Source organism: Ambystoma mexicanum, chromosome 5q, assembly GCF_040938575.1.
Source record: "Ambystoma mexicanum isolate Mex_15411 chromosome 5q, UKY_AmexF1_1, whole genome shotgun sequence".
NCBI classification, from domain to species: domain Eukaryota; kingdom Metazoa; phylum Chordata; class Amphibia; order Caudata; family Ambystomatidae; genus Ambystoma; species Ambystoma mexicanum.
In genome coordinates, this window is record NC_090933.1 from 527,444,709 (window position 1) to 527,459,403 (window position 14,695).

The 14,695-nt window shown below is 50.5% G+C and overlaps 20 non-coding genes across 20 annotated transcripts; 11 read left to right on the plus strand and 9 right to left on the minus strand.

Annotated features, from left to right (window-relative positions):
* Positions 1-31: 31 nt before the first annotated feature.
* TRNAR-CCU (transfer RNA arginine (anticodon CCU)) lies at positions 32-104 on the plus strand. The gene has a single exon. It is a non-coding gene; the product is annotated as a tRNA-Arg (tRNA).
* Positions 105-704: 600 nt separating this feature from the next.
* On the minus strand, positions 705-777 carry TRNAA-AGC (transfer RNA alanine (anticodon AGC)). Its single transcript has one exon. It is a non-coding gene; the product is annotated as a tRNA-Ala (tRNA).
* A 693-nt stretch (positions 778-1,470) lies between these two features.
* Positions 1,471-1,543, plus strand: TRNAR-CCU (transfer RNA arginine (anticodon CCU)). The gene has a single exon. It is a non-coding gene; the product is annotated as a tRNA-Arg (tRNA).
* A 601-nt stretch (positions 1,544-2,144) lies between these two features.
* Positions 2,145-2,217, minus strand: TRNAA-AGC (transfer RNA alanine (anticodon AGC)). Its single transcript has one exon. It is a non-coding gene; the product is annotated as a tRNA-Ala (tRNA).
* Positions 2,218-2,911: 694 nt separating this feature from the next.
* TRNAR-CCU (transfer RNA arginine (anticodon CCU)) lies at positions 2,912-2,984 on the plus strand. Its single transcript has one exon. It is a non-coding gene; the product is annotated as a tRNA-Arg (tRNA).
* Positions 2,985-3,584: 600 nt separating this feature from the next.
* TRNAA-AGC (transfer RNA alanine (anticodon AGC)) lies at positions 3,585-3,657 on the minus strand. Its single transcript has one exon. It is a non-coding gene; the product is annotated as a tRNA-Ala (tRNA).
* A 693-nt stretch (positions 3,658-4,350) lies between these two features.
* TRNAR-CCU (transfer RNA arginine (anticodon CCU)) lies at positions 4,351-4,423 on the plus strand. The gene has a single exon. It is a non-coding gene; the product is annotated as a tRNA-Arg (tRNA).
* Positions 4,424-5,024: 601 nt separating this feature from the next.
* TRNAA-AGC (transfer RNA alanine (anticodon AGC)) lies at positions 5,025-5,097 on the minus strand. The gene has a single exon. It is a non-coding gene; the product is annotated as a tRNA-Ala (tRNA).
* Positions 5,098-5,791: 694 nt separating this feature from the next.
* TRNAR-CCU (transfer RNA arginine (anticodon CCU)) lies at positions 5,792-5,864 on the plus strand. Its single transcript has one exon. It is a non-coding gene; the product is annotated as a tRNA-Arg (tRNA).
* A 600-nt stretch (positions 5,865-6,464) lies between these two features.
* Positions 6,465-6,537, minus strand: TRNAA-AGC (transfer RNA alanine (anticodon AGC)). The gene has a single exon. It is a non-coding gene; the product is annotated as a tRNA-Ala (tRNA).
* Positions 6,538-7,230: 693 nt separating this feature from the next.
* On the plus strand, positions 7,231-7,303 carry TRNAR-CCU (transfer RNA arginine (anticodon CCU)). The gene has a single exon. It is a non-coding gene; the product is annotated as a tRNA-Arg (tRNA).
* Positions 7,304-7,904: 601 nt separating this feature from the next.
* TRNAA-AGC (transfer RNA alanine (anticodon AGC)) lies at positions 7,905-7,977 on the minus strand. The gene has a single exon. It is a non-coding gene; the product is annotated as a tRNA-Ala (tRNA).
* Positions 7,978-8,671: 694 nt separating this feature from the next.
* On the plus strand, positions 8,672-8,744 carry TRNAR-CCU (transfer RNA arginine (anticodon CCU)). Its single transcript has one exon. It is a non-coding gene; the product is annotated as a tRNA-Arg (tRNA).
* Positions 8,745-9,345: 601 nt separating this feature from the next.
* On the minus strand, positions 9,346-9,418 carry TRNAA-AGC (transfer RNA alanine (anticodon AGC)). Its single transcript has one exon. It is a non-coding gene; the product is annotated as a tRNA-Ala (tRNA).
* Positions 9,419-10,112: 694 nt separating this feature from the next.
* On the plus strand, positions 10,113-10,185 carry TRNAR-CCU (transfer RNA arginine (anticodon CCU)). Its single transcript has one exon. It is a non-coding gene; the product is annotated as a tRNA-Arg (tRNA).
* Positions 10,186-10,785: 600 nt separating this feature from the next.
* Positions 10,786-10,858, minus strand: TRNAA-AGC (transfer RNA alanine (anticodon AGC)). Its single transcript has one exon. It is a non-coding gene; the product is annotated as a tRNA-Ala (tRNA).
* Positions 10,859-11,552: 694 nt separating this feature from the next.
* TRNAR-CCU (transfer RNA arginine (anticodon CCU)) lies at positions 11,553-11,625 on the plus strand. Its single transcript has one exon. It is a non-coding gene; the product is annotated as a tRNA-Arg (tRNA).
* A 601-nt stretch (positions 11,626-12,226) lies between these two features.
* Positions 12,227-12,299, minus strand: TRNAA-AGC (transfer RNA alanine (anticodon AGC)). The gene has a single exon. It is a non-coding gene; the product is annotated as a tRNA-Ala (tRNA).
* A 694-nt stretch (positions 12,300-12,993) lies between these two features.
* TRNAR-CCU (transfer RNA arginine (anticodon CCU)) lies at positions 12,994-13,066 on the plus strand. Its single transcript has one exon. It is a non-coding gene; the product is annotated as a tRNA-Arg (tRNA).
* A 1,367-nt stretch (positions 13,067-14,433) lies between these two features.
* TRNAR-CCU (transfer RNA arginine (anticodon CCU)) lies at positions 14,434-14,506 on the plus strand. Its single transcript has one exon. It is a non-coding gene; the product is annotated as a tRNA-Arg (tRNA).
* The last annotated feature ends 189 nt before the right edge of the window (positions 14,507-14,695 follow it).

Genomic DNA, 14,695 nt, shown 5'->3' on the forward strand with positions numbered 1-14,695 from the left:
AAGAAAGAACTTTCCCCTTTTCTGTCGAGTGGCCCCAGTGGCCTAATGGATAAGGCACTGGCCTCCTAAGCCAGGGATTGTGGGTTCGAGTCCCATCTGGGGTGGTTCGTGGCATTTTGTTCACACTTCTGCCAAAGCATGCAAAAGGTTTTTGCGGTAGTAGGGGGTGGGCGCAGGCTAGTACTTTGCTGGGCGCTGTGAAGTCCAGAACGTGCTCTGCTGGTAGCAGACTTTAAATGCCGGGAGACTGCAGAGTGTAGCAACCCCTCATGTCAGCGAAGAGACGCAGATGAGTGGTAAGAAAGACAGGGAAAATATGCTTTCTGGAATCAGAGCTCCTGCAGACAGGGCTCACTCTTCTGCCAGCTCCGACCTGCTCCGATGAAAACGAAATAAAAGAGCAAAGGCTGCGCACTTTGAACCAATTATTCGAAGCATCGTATTGAAATGAAATAAAAGGTTAACAGCCCTGGGTGGCATCAAAGTGGAATTTCCTGAATATGTCACCAATGCCATGCAATGCGACTGTTGCACAGTATCACGCCTGTTGCCGGCCCTCGCGCGGATGACTCTTTGGGATAGCAGAAAGTGGACGGAAGACTTTTAGGATGATAGTAAAAAAAACAGAAGCGAGCACATGACTTTATTTGCGACGATTGGTGAGTTTTGAATAAAATAGTGAAAATGAAGAAAAAGCGTCTTGCTGGAGAATGCGGGCATCGATCCCGCTACCTCTCGCATGCTAAGCGAGCGCTCTACCATCTGAGCTAATTCCCCTCCTCCTCGAAGGCTCTCGATACACTGCTTCAGAGCTGAAGCACAGTCTCCGGCTCACACTTGCTTGGCTGTCAGGGACCTGTAGTGCATAAAGCCCTTTCTCTTCATCTGCCGCAGGGGAAATCACAATCTCACCCCTTTGCCCAAAACAAAATACCTTCAGTGGAGCTACAAGTAAAGCTGCAGATGGCCATCCATTGCAATGAGGATTGGCCAACCAGGTATTAATAGCAGAGTGACTCCACTCCCACGCCCTTTCACGCTGGACCTGCGCTTGTGATCAAGAGGCTGCACGCCAGTCCCATAGACCCGAGAGCCCAATTGAAAAGGTGCTTGCTTCTCACTTTATTTCTCTCGCTATTTCTTGCTGTTTTAGGCCGCTGACACGCCGCCTGCAGCCAAAGGACCAGCGCTGGAGTGCCCTTTGTCATTTTTACCAGCTGGCCATATTTTACAATCGAGCGTCAGAATACCAAACAGGTAAGAGTTAGGTCTGGGAATTGAGTCCACTTTCCATCGTGTGTCCCATAAAGCGGAAGTGTCCAGCCGAGTGCAAGCAGGTGCCTTTTGCCCGCGTGTGCTGGGACACTGCAGCTTTGGACGTGAGCCAACTTGCCCTTTTCAGTGGGTCAGTACCTGTGACTCCAGTGAGAGAAGAGGAAAAGAAAGAACTTTCCCCTTTTCTGTCGAGTGGCCCCAGTGGCCTAATGGATAAGGCACTGGCCTCCTAAGCCAGGGATTGTGGGTTCGAGTCCCATCTGGGGTGGTTCGTGGCATTTTGTTCACACTTCTGCCAAAGCATGCAAAAGGTTTTTGCGGTAGTAGGGGGTGGGCGCAGGCTAGTACTTTGCTGGGCGCTGTGAAGTCCAGAACGTGCTCTGCTGGTAGCAGACTTTAAATGCCGGGAGACTGCAGAGTGTAGCAACCCCTCATGTCAGCGAAGAGACGCAGATGAGTGGTAAGAAAGACAGGGAAAATATGCTTTCTGGAATCAGAGCTCCTGCAGACAGGGCTCACTCTTGTGCCAGCTCCGACCTGCTCCGATGAAAACGAAATAAAAGAGCAAAGGCTGCGCACTTTGAACCAATTATTCGAAGCATCGTATTGAAATGAAATAAAAGGTTAACAGCCCTGGGTGGCATCAAAGTGGAATTTCCTGAATATGTCACCAATGCCATGCAATGCGCCTGTTGCACAGTATCACGCCTGTTGCCGGCCCTCGCGCGGATGACTCTTTGGGATAGCAGAAAGTGGACGGAAGACTTTTAGGATGATAGTAAAAAAAAACAGAAGCGAGCACATGCCTTTATTTGAGACGATTGGTGAGTTTTGAATAAAATAGTGAAAATGAAGAAAAAGCGTCTTGCTGGAGAATGCGGGCATCGATCCCGCTACCTCTCGCATGCTAAGCGAGCGCTCTACCATCTGAGCTAATTCCCCTCCTCCTCGAAGGCTCTCGATACACTGCTTCAGAGCTGAAGCACAGTCTCCGGCTCACACTTGCTTGGCTGTCCAGGGACCTGTAGTGCATAAAGCCCTTTCTCTTCATCTGCCGCAGGGGAAATCACAATCTCACCCCTTTGCCCAAAACAAAATACCTTCAGTGGAGCTACAAGTAAAGCTGCAGATGGCCATCCATTGCAACGAGGATTGGCCAACCAGGTATTAATAGCAGAGTGACTCCACTGCCACGCCCTTTCACGCTGGACCTGCGCTTGTGATCAAGAGGCTGCACGCCAGTCCCATAGACCCGAGAGCCCAATTGAAAAGGTGCTTGCTTCTCACTTTATTTCTCTCGCTATTTCTTGCTGTTTTAGGCCGCTGACACGCCGCCTGCAGCCAAAGGACCAGCGCTGGAGTGCCCTTTGTCATTTTTACCAGCTGGCCATATTTTACAATCGAGCGTCAGAATACCAAACAGGTAAGAGTTAGGTCTGGGAATTGAGTCCACTTTCCATCGTGTGTCCCATAAAGCGGAAGTGTCCAGCCGAGTGCAAGCAGGTGCCTTTTGCCCGCGTGTGCTGGGACACTGCAGCTTTGGACGTGAGCCAACTTGCCCTTTTCAGTGGGTCAGTACCTGTGACTCCAGTGAGAGAAGAGGAAAAGAAAGAACTTTCCCCTTCTCTGTCGAGTGGCCCCAGTGGCCTAATGGATAAGGCACTGGCCTCCTAAGCCAGGGATTGTGGGTTCGAGTCCCATCTGGGGTGGTTCGTGGCATTTTGTTCACACTTCTGCCAAAGCATGCAAAAGGTTTTTGCGGTAGTAGGGGGTGGGCGCAGGCTAGTACTTTGCTGGGCGCTGTGAAGTCCAGAACGTGCTCTGCTGGTAGCAGACTTTAAATGCCGGGAGACTGCAGAGTGTAGCAACCCCTCATGTCAGCGAAGAGACGCAGATGAGTGGTAAGAAAGACAGGGAAAATATGCTTTCTGGAATCAGAGCTCCTGCAGACAGGGCTCACTCTTCTGCCAGCTCCGACCTGCTCCGATGAAAACGAAATAAAAGAGCAAAGGCTGCGCACTTTGAACCAATTATTCGAAGCATCGTATTGAAATGAAATAAAAGGTTAACAGCCCTGGGTGGCATCAAAGTGGAATTTCCTGAATATGTCACCAATGCCATGCAATGCGACTGTTGCACAGTATCACGCCTGTTGCCGGCCCTCGCGCGGATGACTCTTTGGGATAGCAGAAAGTGGACGGAAGACTTTTAGGATGATAGTAAAAAAAACAGAAGCGAGCACATGACTTTATTTGCAACGATTGGTGAGTTTTGAATAAAATAGTGAAAATGAAGAAAAAGCGTCTTGCTGGAGAATGCGGGCATCGATCCCGCTACCTCTCGCATGCTAAGCGAGCGCTCTACCATCTGAGCTAATTCCCCTCCTCCTCGAAGGCTCTCGATACACTGCTTCAGAGCTGAAGCACAGTCTTCGGCTCACACTTGCTTGGCTGTCAGGGACCTGTAGTGCATAAAGCCCTTTCTCTTCATCTGCCGCAGGGGAAATCACAATCTCACCCCTTTGCCCAAAACAAAATACCTTCAGTGGAGCTACAAGTAAAGCTGCAGATGGCCATCCATTGCAATGAGGATTGGCCAACCAGGTATTAATAGCAGAGTGACTCCACTCCCACGCCCTTTCACGCTGGACCTGCGCTTGTGATCAAGAGGCTGCACGCCAGTCCCATAGACCCGAGAGCCCAATTGAAAAGGTGCTTGCTTCTCACTTTATTTCTCTCGCTATTTCTTGCTGTTTTAGGCCGCTGACACGCCGCCTGCAGCCAAAGGACCAGCGCTGGAGTGCCCTTTGTCATTTTTACCAGCTGGCCATATTTTACAATCGAGCGTCAGAATACCAAACAGGTAAGAGTTAGGTCTGGGAATTGAGTCCACTTTCCATCGTGTGTCCCATAAAGCGGAAGTGTCCAGCCGAGTGCAAGCAGGTGCCTTTTGCCCGCGTGTGCTGGGACACTGCAGCTTTGGACGTGAGCCAACTTGCCCTTTTCAGTGGGTCAGTACCTGTGACTCCAGTGAGAGAAGAGGAAAAGAAAGAACTTTCCCCTTTTCTGTCGAGTGGCCCCAGTGGCCTAATGGATAAGGCACTGGCCTCCTAAGCCAGGGATTGTGGGTTCGAGTCCCATCTGGGGTGGTTCGTGGCATTTTGTTCACACTTCTGCCAAAGCATGCAAAAGGTTTTTGCGGTAGTAGGGGGTGGGCGCAGGCTAGTACTTTGCTGGGCGCTGTGAAGTCCAGAACGTGCTCTGCTGGTAGCAGACTTTAAATGCCGGGAGACTGCAGAGTGTAGCAACCCCTCATGTCAGCGAAGAGACGCAGATGAGTGGTAAGAAAGACAGGGAAAATATGCTTTCTGGAATCAGAGCTCCTGCAGACAGGGCTCACTCTTGTGCCAGCTCCGACCTGCTCCGATGAAAACGAAATAAAAGAGCAAAGGCTGCGCACTTTGAACCAATTATTCGAAGCATCGTATTGAAATGAAATAAAAGGTTAACAGCCCTGGGTGGCATCAAAGTGGAATTTCCTGAATATGTCACCAATGCCATGCAATGCGCCTGTTGCACAGTATCACGCCTGTTGCCGGCCCTCGCGCGGATGACTCTTTGGGATAGCAGAAAGTGGACGGAAGACTTTTAGGATGATAGTAAAAAAAAACAGAAGCGAGCACATGCCTTTATTTGAGACGATTGGTGAGTTTTGAATAAAATAGTGAAAATGAAGAAAAAGCGTCTTGCTGGAGAATGCGGGCATCGATCCCGCTACCTCTCGCATGCTAAGCGAGCGCTCTACCATCTGAGCTAATTCCCCTCCTCCTCGAAGGCTCTCGATACACTGCTTCAGAGCTGAAGCACAGTCTCCGGCTCACACTTGCTTGGCTGTCCAGGGACCTGTAGTGCATAAAGCCCTTTCTCTTCATCTGCCGCAGGGGAAATCACAATCTCACCCCTTTGCCCAAAACAAAATACCTTCAGTGGAGCTACAAGTAAAGCTGCAGATGGCCATCCATTGCAACGAGGATTGGCCAACCAGGTATTAATAGCAGAGTGACTCCACTGCCACGCCCTTTCACGCTGGACCTGCGCTTGTGATCAAGAGGCTGCACGCCAGTCCCATAGACCCGAGAGCCCAATTGAAAAGGTGCTTGCTTCTCACTTTATTTCTCTCGCTATTTCTTGCTGTTTTAGGCCGCTGACACGCCGCCTGCAGCCAAAGGACCAGCGCTGGAGTGCCCTTTGTCATTTTTACCAGCTGGCCATATTTTACAATCGAGCGTCAGAATACCAAACAGGTAAGAGTTAGGTCTGGGAATTGAGTCCACTTTCCATCGTGTGTCCCATAAAGCGGAAGTGTCCAGCCGAGTGCAAGCAGGTGCCTTTTGCCCGCGTGTGCTGGGACACTGCAGCTTTGGACGTGAGCCAACTTGCCCTTTTCAGTGGGTCAGTACCTGTGACTCCAGTGAGAGAAGAGGAAAAGAAAGAACTTTCCCCTTTTCTGTCGAGTGGCCCCAGTGGCCTAATGGATAAGGCACTGGCCTCCTAAGCCAGGGATTGTGGGTTCGAGTCCCATCTGGGGTGGTTCGTGGCATTTTGTTCACACTTCTGCCAAAGCATGCAAAAGGTTTTTGCGGTAGTAGGGGGTGGGCGCAGGCTAGTACTTTGCTGGGCGCTGTGAAGTCCAGAACGTGCTCTGCTGGTAGCAGACTTTAAATGCCGGGAGACTGCAGAGTGTAGCAACCCCTCATGTCAGCGAAGAGACGCAGATGAGTGGTAAGAAAGACAGGGAAAATATGCTTTCTGGAATCAGAGCTCCTGCAGACAGGGCTCACTCTTCTGCCAGCTCCGACCTGCTCCGATGAAAACGAAATAAAAGAGCAAAGGCTGCGCACTTTGAACCAATTATTCGAAGCATCGTATTGAAATGAAATAAAAGGTTAACAGCCCTGGGTGGCATCAAAGTGGAATTTCCTGAATATGTCACCAATGCCATGCAATGCGACTGTTGCACAGTATCACGCCTGTTGCCGGCCCTCGCGCGGATGACTCTTTGGGATAGCAGAAAGTGGACGGAAGACTTTTAGGATGATAGTAAAAAAAACAGAAGCGAGCACATGACTTTATTTGCGACGATTGGTGAGTTTTGAATAAAATAGTGAAAATGAAGAAAAAGCGTCTTGCTGGAGAATGCGGGCATCGATCCCGCTACCTCTCGCATGCTAAGCGAGCGCTCTACCATCTGAGCTAATTCCCCTCCTCCTCGAAGGCTCTCGATACACTGCTTCAGAGCTGAAGCACAGTCTCCGGCTCACACTTGCTTGGCTGTCAGGGACCTGTAGTGCATAAAGCCCTTTCTCTTCATCTGCCGCAGGGGAAATCACAATCTCACCCCTTTGCCCAAAACAAAATACCTTCAGTGGAGCTACAAGTAAAGCTGCAGATGGCCATCCATTGCAATGAGGATTGGCCAACCAGGTATTAATAGCAGAGTGACTCCACTCCCACGCCCTTTCACGCTGGACCTGCGCTTGTGATCAAGAGGCTGCACGCCAGTCCCATAGACCCGAGAGCCCAATTGAAAAGGTGCTTGCTTCTCACTTTATTTCTCTCGCTATTTCTTGCTGTTTTAGGCCGCTGACACGCCGCCTGCAGCCAAAGGACCAGCGCTGGAGTGCCCTTTGTCATTTTTACCAGCTGGCCATATTTTACAATCGAGCGTCAGAATACCAAACAGGTAAGAGTTAGGTCTGGGAATTGAGTCCACTTTCCATCGTGTGTCCCATAAAGCGGAAGTGTCCAGCCGAGTGCAAGCAGGTGCCTTTTGCCCGCGTGTGCTGGGACACTGCAGCTTTGGACGTGAGCCAACTTGCCCTTTTCAGTGGGTCAGTACCTGTGACTCCAGTGAGAGAAGAGGAAAAGAAAGAACTTTCCCCTTTTCTGTCGAGTGGCCCCAGTGGCCTAATGGATAAGGCACTGGCCTCCTAAGCCAGGGATTGTGGGTTCGAGTCCCATCTGGGGTGGTTCGTGGCATTTTGTTCACACTTCTGCCAAAGCATGCAAAAGGTTTTTGCGGTAGTAGGGGGTGGGCGCAGGCTAGTACTTTGCTGGGCGCTGTGAAGTCCAGAACGTGCTCTGCTGGTAGCAGACTTTAAATGCCGGGAGACTGCAGAGTGTAGCAACCCCTCATGTCAGCGAAGAGACGCAGATGAGTGGTAAGAAAGACAGGGAAAATATGCTTTCTGGAATCAGAGCTCCTGCAGACAGGGCTCACTCTTGTGCCAGCTCCGACCTGCTCCGATGAAAACGAAATAAAAGAGCAAAGGCTGCGCACTTTGAACCAATTATTCGAAGCATCGTATTGAAATGAAATAAAAGGTTAACAGCCCTGGGTGGCATCAAAGTGGAATTTCCTGAATATGTCACCAATGCCATGCAATGCGCCTGTTGCACAGTATCACGCCTGTTGCCGGCCCTCGCGCGGATGACTCTTTGGGATAGCAGAAAGTGGACGGAAGACTTTTAGGATGATAGTAAAAAAAAACAGAAGCGAGCACATGCCTTTATTTGAGACGATTGGTGAGTTTTGAATAAAATAGTGAAAATGAAGAAAAAGCGTCTTGCTGGAGAATGCGGGCATCGATCCCGCTACCTCTCGCATGCTAAGCGAGCGCTCTACCATCTGAGCTAATTCCCCTCCTCCTCGAAGGCTCTCGATACACTGCTTCAGAGCTGAAGCACAGTCTCCGGCTCACACTTGCTTGGCTGTCCAGGGACCTGTAGTGCATAAAGCCCTTTCTCTTCATCTGCCGCAGGGGAAATCACAATCTCACCCCTTTGCCCAAAACAAAATACCTTCAGTGGAGCTACAAGTAAAGCTGCAGATGGCCATCCATTGCAACGAGGATTGGCCAACCAGGTATTAATAGCAGAGTGACTCCACTGCCACGCCCTTTCACGCTGGACCTGCGCTTGTGATCAAGAGGCTGCACGCCAGTCCCATAGACCCGAGAGCCCAATTGAAAAGGTGCTTGCTTCTCACTTTATTTCTCTCGCTATTTCTTGCTGTTTTAGGCCGCTGACACGCCGCCTGCAGCCAAAGGACCAGCGCTGGAGTGCCCTTTGTCATTTTTACCAGCTGGCCATATTTTACAATCGAGCGTCAGAATACCAAACAGGTAAGAGTTAGGTCTGGGAATTGAGTCCACTTTCCATCGTGTGTCCCATAAAGCGGAAGTGTCCAGCCGAGTGCAAGCAGGTGCCTTTTGCCCGCGTGTGCTGGGACACTGCAGCTTTGGACGTGAGCCAACTTGCCCTTTTCAGTGGGTCAGTACCTGTGACTCCAGTGAGAGAAGAGGAAAAGAAAGAACTTTCCCCTTTTCTGTCGAGTGGCCCCAGTGGCCTAATGGATAAGGCACTGGCCTCCTAAGCCAGGGATTGTGGGTTCGAGTCCCATCTGGGGTGGTTCGTGGCATTTTGTTCACACTTCTGCCAAAGCATGCAAAAGGTTTTTGCGGTAGTAGGGGGTGGGCGCAGGCTAGTACTTTGCTGGGCGCTGTGAAGTCCAGAACGTGCTCTGCTGGTAGCAGACTTTAAATGCCGGGAGACTGCAGAGTGTAGCAACCCCTCATGTCAGCGAAGAGACACAGATGAGTGGTAAGAAAGACAGGGAAAATATGCTTTCTGGAATCAGAGCTCCTGCAGACAGGGCTCACTCTTGTGCCAGCTCCGACCTGCTCCGATGAAAACGAAATAAAAGAGCAAAGGCTGCGCACTTTGAACCAATTATTCGAAGCATCGTATTGAAATGAAATAAAAGGTTAACAGCCCTGGGTGGCATCAAAGTGGAATTTCCTGAATATGTCACCAATGCCATGCAATGCGCCTGTTGCACAGTATCACGCCTGTTGCCGGCCCTCGCGCGGATGACTCTTTGGGATAGCAGAAAGTGGACGGAAGACTTTTAGGATGATAGTAAAAAAAAACAGAAGCGAGCACATGCCTTTATTTGAGACGATTGGTGAGTTTTGAATAAAATAGTGAAAATGAAGAAAAAGCGTCTTGCTGGAGAATGCGGGCATCGATCCCGCTACCTCTCGCATGCTAAGCGAGCGCTCTACCATCTGAGCTAATTCCCCTCCTCCTCGAAGGCTCTCGATACACTGCTTCAGAGCTGAAGCACAGTCTCCGGCTCACACTTGCTTGGCTGTCCAGGGACCTGTAGTGCATAAAGCCCTTTCTCTTCATCTGCCGCAGGGGAAATCACAATCTCACCCCTTTGCCCAAAACAAAATACCTTCAGTGGAGCTACAAGTAAAGCTGCAGATGGCCATCCATTGCAACGAGGATTGGCCAACCAGGTATTAATAGCAGAGTGACTCCACTGCCACGCCCTTTCACGCTGGACCTGCGCTTGTGATCAAGAGGCTGCACGCCAGTCCCATAGACCCGAGAGCCCAATTGAAAAGGTGCTTGCTTCTCACTTTATTTCTCTCGCTATTTCTTGCTGTTTTAGGCCGCTGACACGCCGCCTGCAGCCAAAGGACCAGCGCTGGAGTGCCCTTTGTCATTTTTACCAGCTGGCCATATTTTACAATCGAGCGTCAGAATACCAAACAGGTAAGAGTTAGGTCTGGGAATTGAGTCCACTTTCCATCGTGTGTCCCATAAAGCGGAAGTGTCCAGCCGAGTGCAAGCAGGTGCCTTTTGCCCGCGTGTGCTGGGACACTGCAGCTTTGGACGTGAGCCAACTTGCCCTTTTCAGTGGGTCAGTACCTGTGACTCCAGTGAGAGAAGAGGAAAAGAAAGAACTTTCCCCTTTTCTGTCGAGTGGCCCCAGTGGCCTAATGGATAAGGCACTGGCCTCCTAAGCCAGGGATTGTGGGTTCGAGTCCCATCTGGGGTGGTTCGTGGCATTTTGTTCACACTTCTGCCAAAGCATGCAAAAGGTTTTTGCGGTAGTAGGGGGTGGGCGCAGGCTAGTACTTTGCTGGGCGCTGTGAAGTCCAGAACGTGCTCTGCTGGTAGCAGACTTTAAATGCCGGGAGACTGCAGAGTGTAGCAACCCCTCATGTCAGCGAAGAGACGCAGATGAGTGGTAAGAAAGACAGGGAAAATATGCTTTCTGGAATCAGAGCTCCTGCAGACAGGGCTCACTCTTCTGCCAGCTCCGACCTGCTCCGATGAAAACGAAATAAAAGAGCAAAGGCTGCGCACTTTGAACCAATTATTCGAAGCATCGTATTGAAATGAAATAAAAGGTTAACAGCCCTGGGTGGCATCAAAGTGGAATTTCCTGAATATGTCACCAATGCCATGCAATGCGACTGTTGCACAGTATCACGCCTGTTGCCGGCCCTCGCGCGGATGACTCTTTGGGATAGCAGAAAGTGGACGGAAGACTTTTAGGATGATAGTAAAAAAAACAGAAGCGAGCACATGACTTTATTTGCGACGATTGGTGAGTTTTGAATAAAATAGTGAAAATGAAGAAAAAGCGTCTTGCTGGAGAATGCGGGCATCGATCCCGCTACCTCTCGCATGCTAAGCGAGCGCTCTACCATCTGAGCTAATTCCCCTCCTCCTCGAAGGCTCTCGATACACTGCTTCAGAGCTGAAGCACAGTCTCCGGCTCACACTTGCTTGGCTGTCCAGGGACCTGTAGTGCATAAAGCCCTTTCTCTTCATCTGCCGCAGGGGAAATCACAATCTCACCCCTTTGCCCAAAACAAAATACCTTCAGTGGAGCTACAAGTAAAGCTGCAGATGGCCATCCATTGCAATGAGGATTGGCCAACCAGGTATTAATAGCAGAGTGACTCCACTCCCACGCCCTTTCACGCTGGACCTGCGCTTGTGATCAAGAGGCTGCACGCCAGTCCCATAGACCCGAGAGCCCAATTGAAAAGGTGCTTGCTTCTCACTTTATTTCTCTCGCTATTTCTTGCTGTTTTAGGCCGCTGACACGCCGGCTGCAGCCAAAGGACCAGCGCTGGAGTGCCCTTTGTCATTTTTACCAGCTGGCCATATTTTACAATCGAGCGTCAGAATACCAAACAGGTAAGAGTTAGGTCTGGGAATTGAGTCCACTTTCCATCGTGTGTCCCATAAAGCGGAAGTGTCCAGCCGAGTGCAAGCAGGTGCCTTTTGCCCGCGTGTGCTGGGACACTGCAGCTTTGGACGTGAGCCAACTTGCCCTTTTCAGTGGGTCAGTACCTGTGACTCCAGTGAGAGAAGAGGAAAAGAAAGAACTTTCCCCTTTTCTGTCGAGTGGCCCCAGTGGCCTAATGGATAAGGCACTGGCCTCCTAAGCCAGGGATTGTGGGTTCGAGTCCCATCTGGGGTGGTTCGTGGCATTTTGTTCACACTTCTGCCAAAGCATGCAAAAGGTTTTTGCGGTAGTAGGGGGTGGGCGCAGGCTAGTACTTTGCTGGGCGCTGTGAAGTCCAGAACGTGCTCTGCTGGTAGCAGACTTTAAATGCCGGGAGACTGCAGAGTGTAGCAACCCCTCATGTCAGCGAAGAGACGCAGATGAGTGGTAAGAAAGACAGGGAAAATATGCTTTCTGGAATCAGAGCTCCTGCAGACAGGGCTCACTCTTCTGCCAGCTCCGACCTGCTCCGATGAAAACGAAATAAAAGAGCAAAGGCTGCGCACTTTGAACCAATTATTCGAAGCATCGTATTGAAATGAAATAAAAGGTTAACAGCCCTGGGTGGCATCAAAGTGGAATTTCCTGAATATGTCACCAATGCCATGCAATGCGCCTGTTGCACAGTATCACGCCTGTTGCCGGCCCTCGCGCGGATGACTCTTTGGGATAGCAGAAAGTGGACGGAAGACTTTTAGGATGATAGTAAAAAAAAACAGAAGCGAGCACATGCCTTTATTTGAGACGATTGGTGAGTTTTGAATAAAATAGTGAAAATGAAGAAAAAGCGTCTTGCTGGAGAATGCGGGCATCGATCCCGCTACCTCTCGCATGCTAAGCGAGCGCTCTACCATCTGAGCTAATTCCCCTCCTCCTCGAAGGCTCTCGATACACTGCTTCAGAGCTGAAGCACAGTCTCCGGCTCACACTTGCTTGGCTGTCCAGGGACCTGTAGTGCATAAAGCCCTTTCTCTTCATCTGCCGCAGGGGAAATCACAATCTCACCCCTTTGCCCAAAACAAAATACCTTCAGTGGAGCTACAAGTAAAGCTGCAGATGGCCATCCATTGCAACGAGGATTGGCCAACCAGGTATTAATAGCAGAGTGACTCCACTGCCACGCCCTTTCACGCTGGACCTGCGCTTGTGATCAAGAGGCTGCACGCCAGTCCCATAGACCCGAGAGCCCAATTGAAAAGGTGCTTGCTTCTCACTTTATTTCTCTCGCTATTTCTTGCTGTTTTAGGCCGCTGACACGCCGCCTGCAGCCAAAGGACCAGCGCTGGAGTGCCCTTTGTCATTTTTACCAGCTGGCCATATTTTACAATCGAGCGTCAGAATACCAAACAGGTAAGAGTTAGGTCTGGGAATTGAGTCCACTTTCCATCGTGTGTCCCATAAAGCGGAAGTGTCCAGCCGAGTGCAAGCAGGTGCCTTTTGCCCGCGTGTGCTGGGACACTGCAGCTTTGGACGTGAGCCAACTTGCCCTTTTCAGTGGGTCAGTACCTGTGACTCCAGTGAGAGAAGAGGAAAAGAAAGAACTTTCCCCTTTTCTGTCGAGTGGCCCCAGTGGCCTAATGGATAAGGCACTGGCCTCCTAAGCCAGGGATTGTGGGTTCGAGTCCCATCTGGGGTGGTTCGTGGCATTTTGTTCACACTTCTGCCAAAGCATGCAAAAGGTTTTTGCGGTAGTAGGGGGTGGGCGCAGGCTAGTACTTTGCTGGGCGCTGTGAAGTCCAGAACGTGCTCTGCTGGTAGCAGACTTTAAATGCCGGGAGACTGCAGAGTGTAGCAACCCCTCATGTCAGCGAAGAGACGCAGATGAGTGGTAAGAAAGACAGGGAAAATATGCTTTCTGGAATCAGAGCTCCTGCAGACAGGGCTCACTCTTCTGCCAGCTCCGACCTGCTCCGATGAAAACGAAATAAAAGAGCAAAGGCTGCGCACTTTGAACCAATTATTCGAAGCATCGTATTGAAATGAAATAAAAGGTTAACAGCCCTGGGTGGCATCAAAGTGGAATTTCCTGAATATGTCACCAATGCCATGCAATGCGACTGTTGCACAGTATCACGCCTGTTGCCGGCCCTCGCGCGGATGACTCTTTGGGATAGCAGAAAGTGGACGGAAGACTTTTAGGATGATAGTAAAAAAAACAGAAGCGAGCACATGACTTTATTTGCGACGATTGGTGAGTTTTGAATAAAATAGTGAAAATGAAGAAAAAGCGTCTTGCTGGAGAATGCGGGCATCGATCCCGCTACCTCTCGCATGCTAAGCTAGCGCTCTACCATCTGAGCTAATTCCCCTCCTCCTCGAAGGCTCTCGATACACTGCTTCAGAGCTGAAGCACAGTCTCCGGCTCACACTTGCTTGGCTGTCCAGGGACCTGTAGTGCATAAAGCCCTTTCTCTTCATCTGCCGCAGGGGAAATCACAATCTCACCCCTTTGCCCAAAACAAAATACCTTCAGTGGAGCTACAAGTAAAGCTGCAGATGGCCATCCATTGCAACGAGGATTGGCCAACCAGGTATTAATAGCAGAGTGACTCCACTGCCACGCCCTTTCACGCTGGACCTGCGCTTGTGATCAAGAGGCTGCACGCCAGTCCCATAGACCCGAGAGCCCAATTGAAAAGGTGCTTGCTTCTCACTTTATTTCTCTCGCTATTTCTTGCTGTTTTAGGCCGCTGACACGCCGCCTGCAGCCAAAGGACCAGCGCTGGAGTGCCCTTTGTCATTTTTACCAGCTGGCCATATTTTACAATCGAGCGTCAGAATACCAAACAGGTAAGAGTTAGGTCTGGGAATTGAGTCCACTTTCCATCGTGTGTCCCATAAAGCGGAAGTGTCCAGCCGAGTGCAAGCAGGTGCCTTTTGCCCGCGTGTGCTGGGACACTGCAGCTTTGGACGTGAGCCAACTTGCCCTTTTCAGTGGGTCAGTACCTGTGACTCCAGTGAGAGAAGAGGAAAAGAAAGAACTTTCCCCTTTTCTGTCGAGTGGCCCCAGTGACCTAATGGATAAGGCACTGGCCTCCTAAGCCAGGGATTGTGGGTTCGAGTCCCATCTGGGGTGGTTCGTGGCATTTTGTTCACACTTCTGCCAAAGCATGCAAAAGGTTTTTGCGGTAGTAGGGGGTGGGCGCAGGCTAGTACTTTGCTGGGCGCTGTGAAGTCCAGAACGTGCTCTGCTGGTAGCAGACTTTAAATGCCGGGAGACTGCAGAGTGTAGCAACCCCTCATGTCAGCGAAGAGACGCAGATGA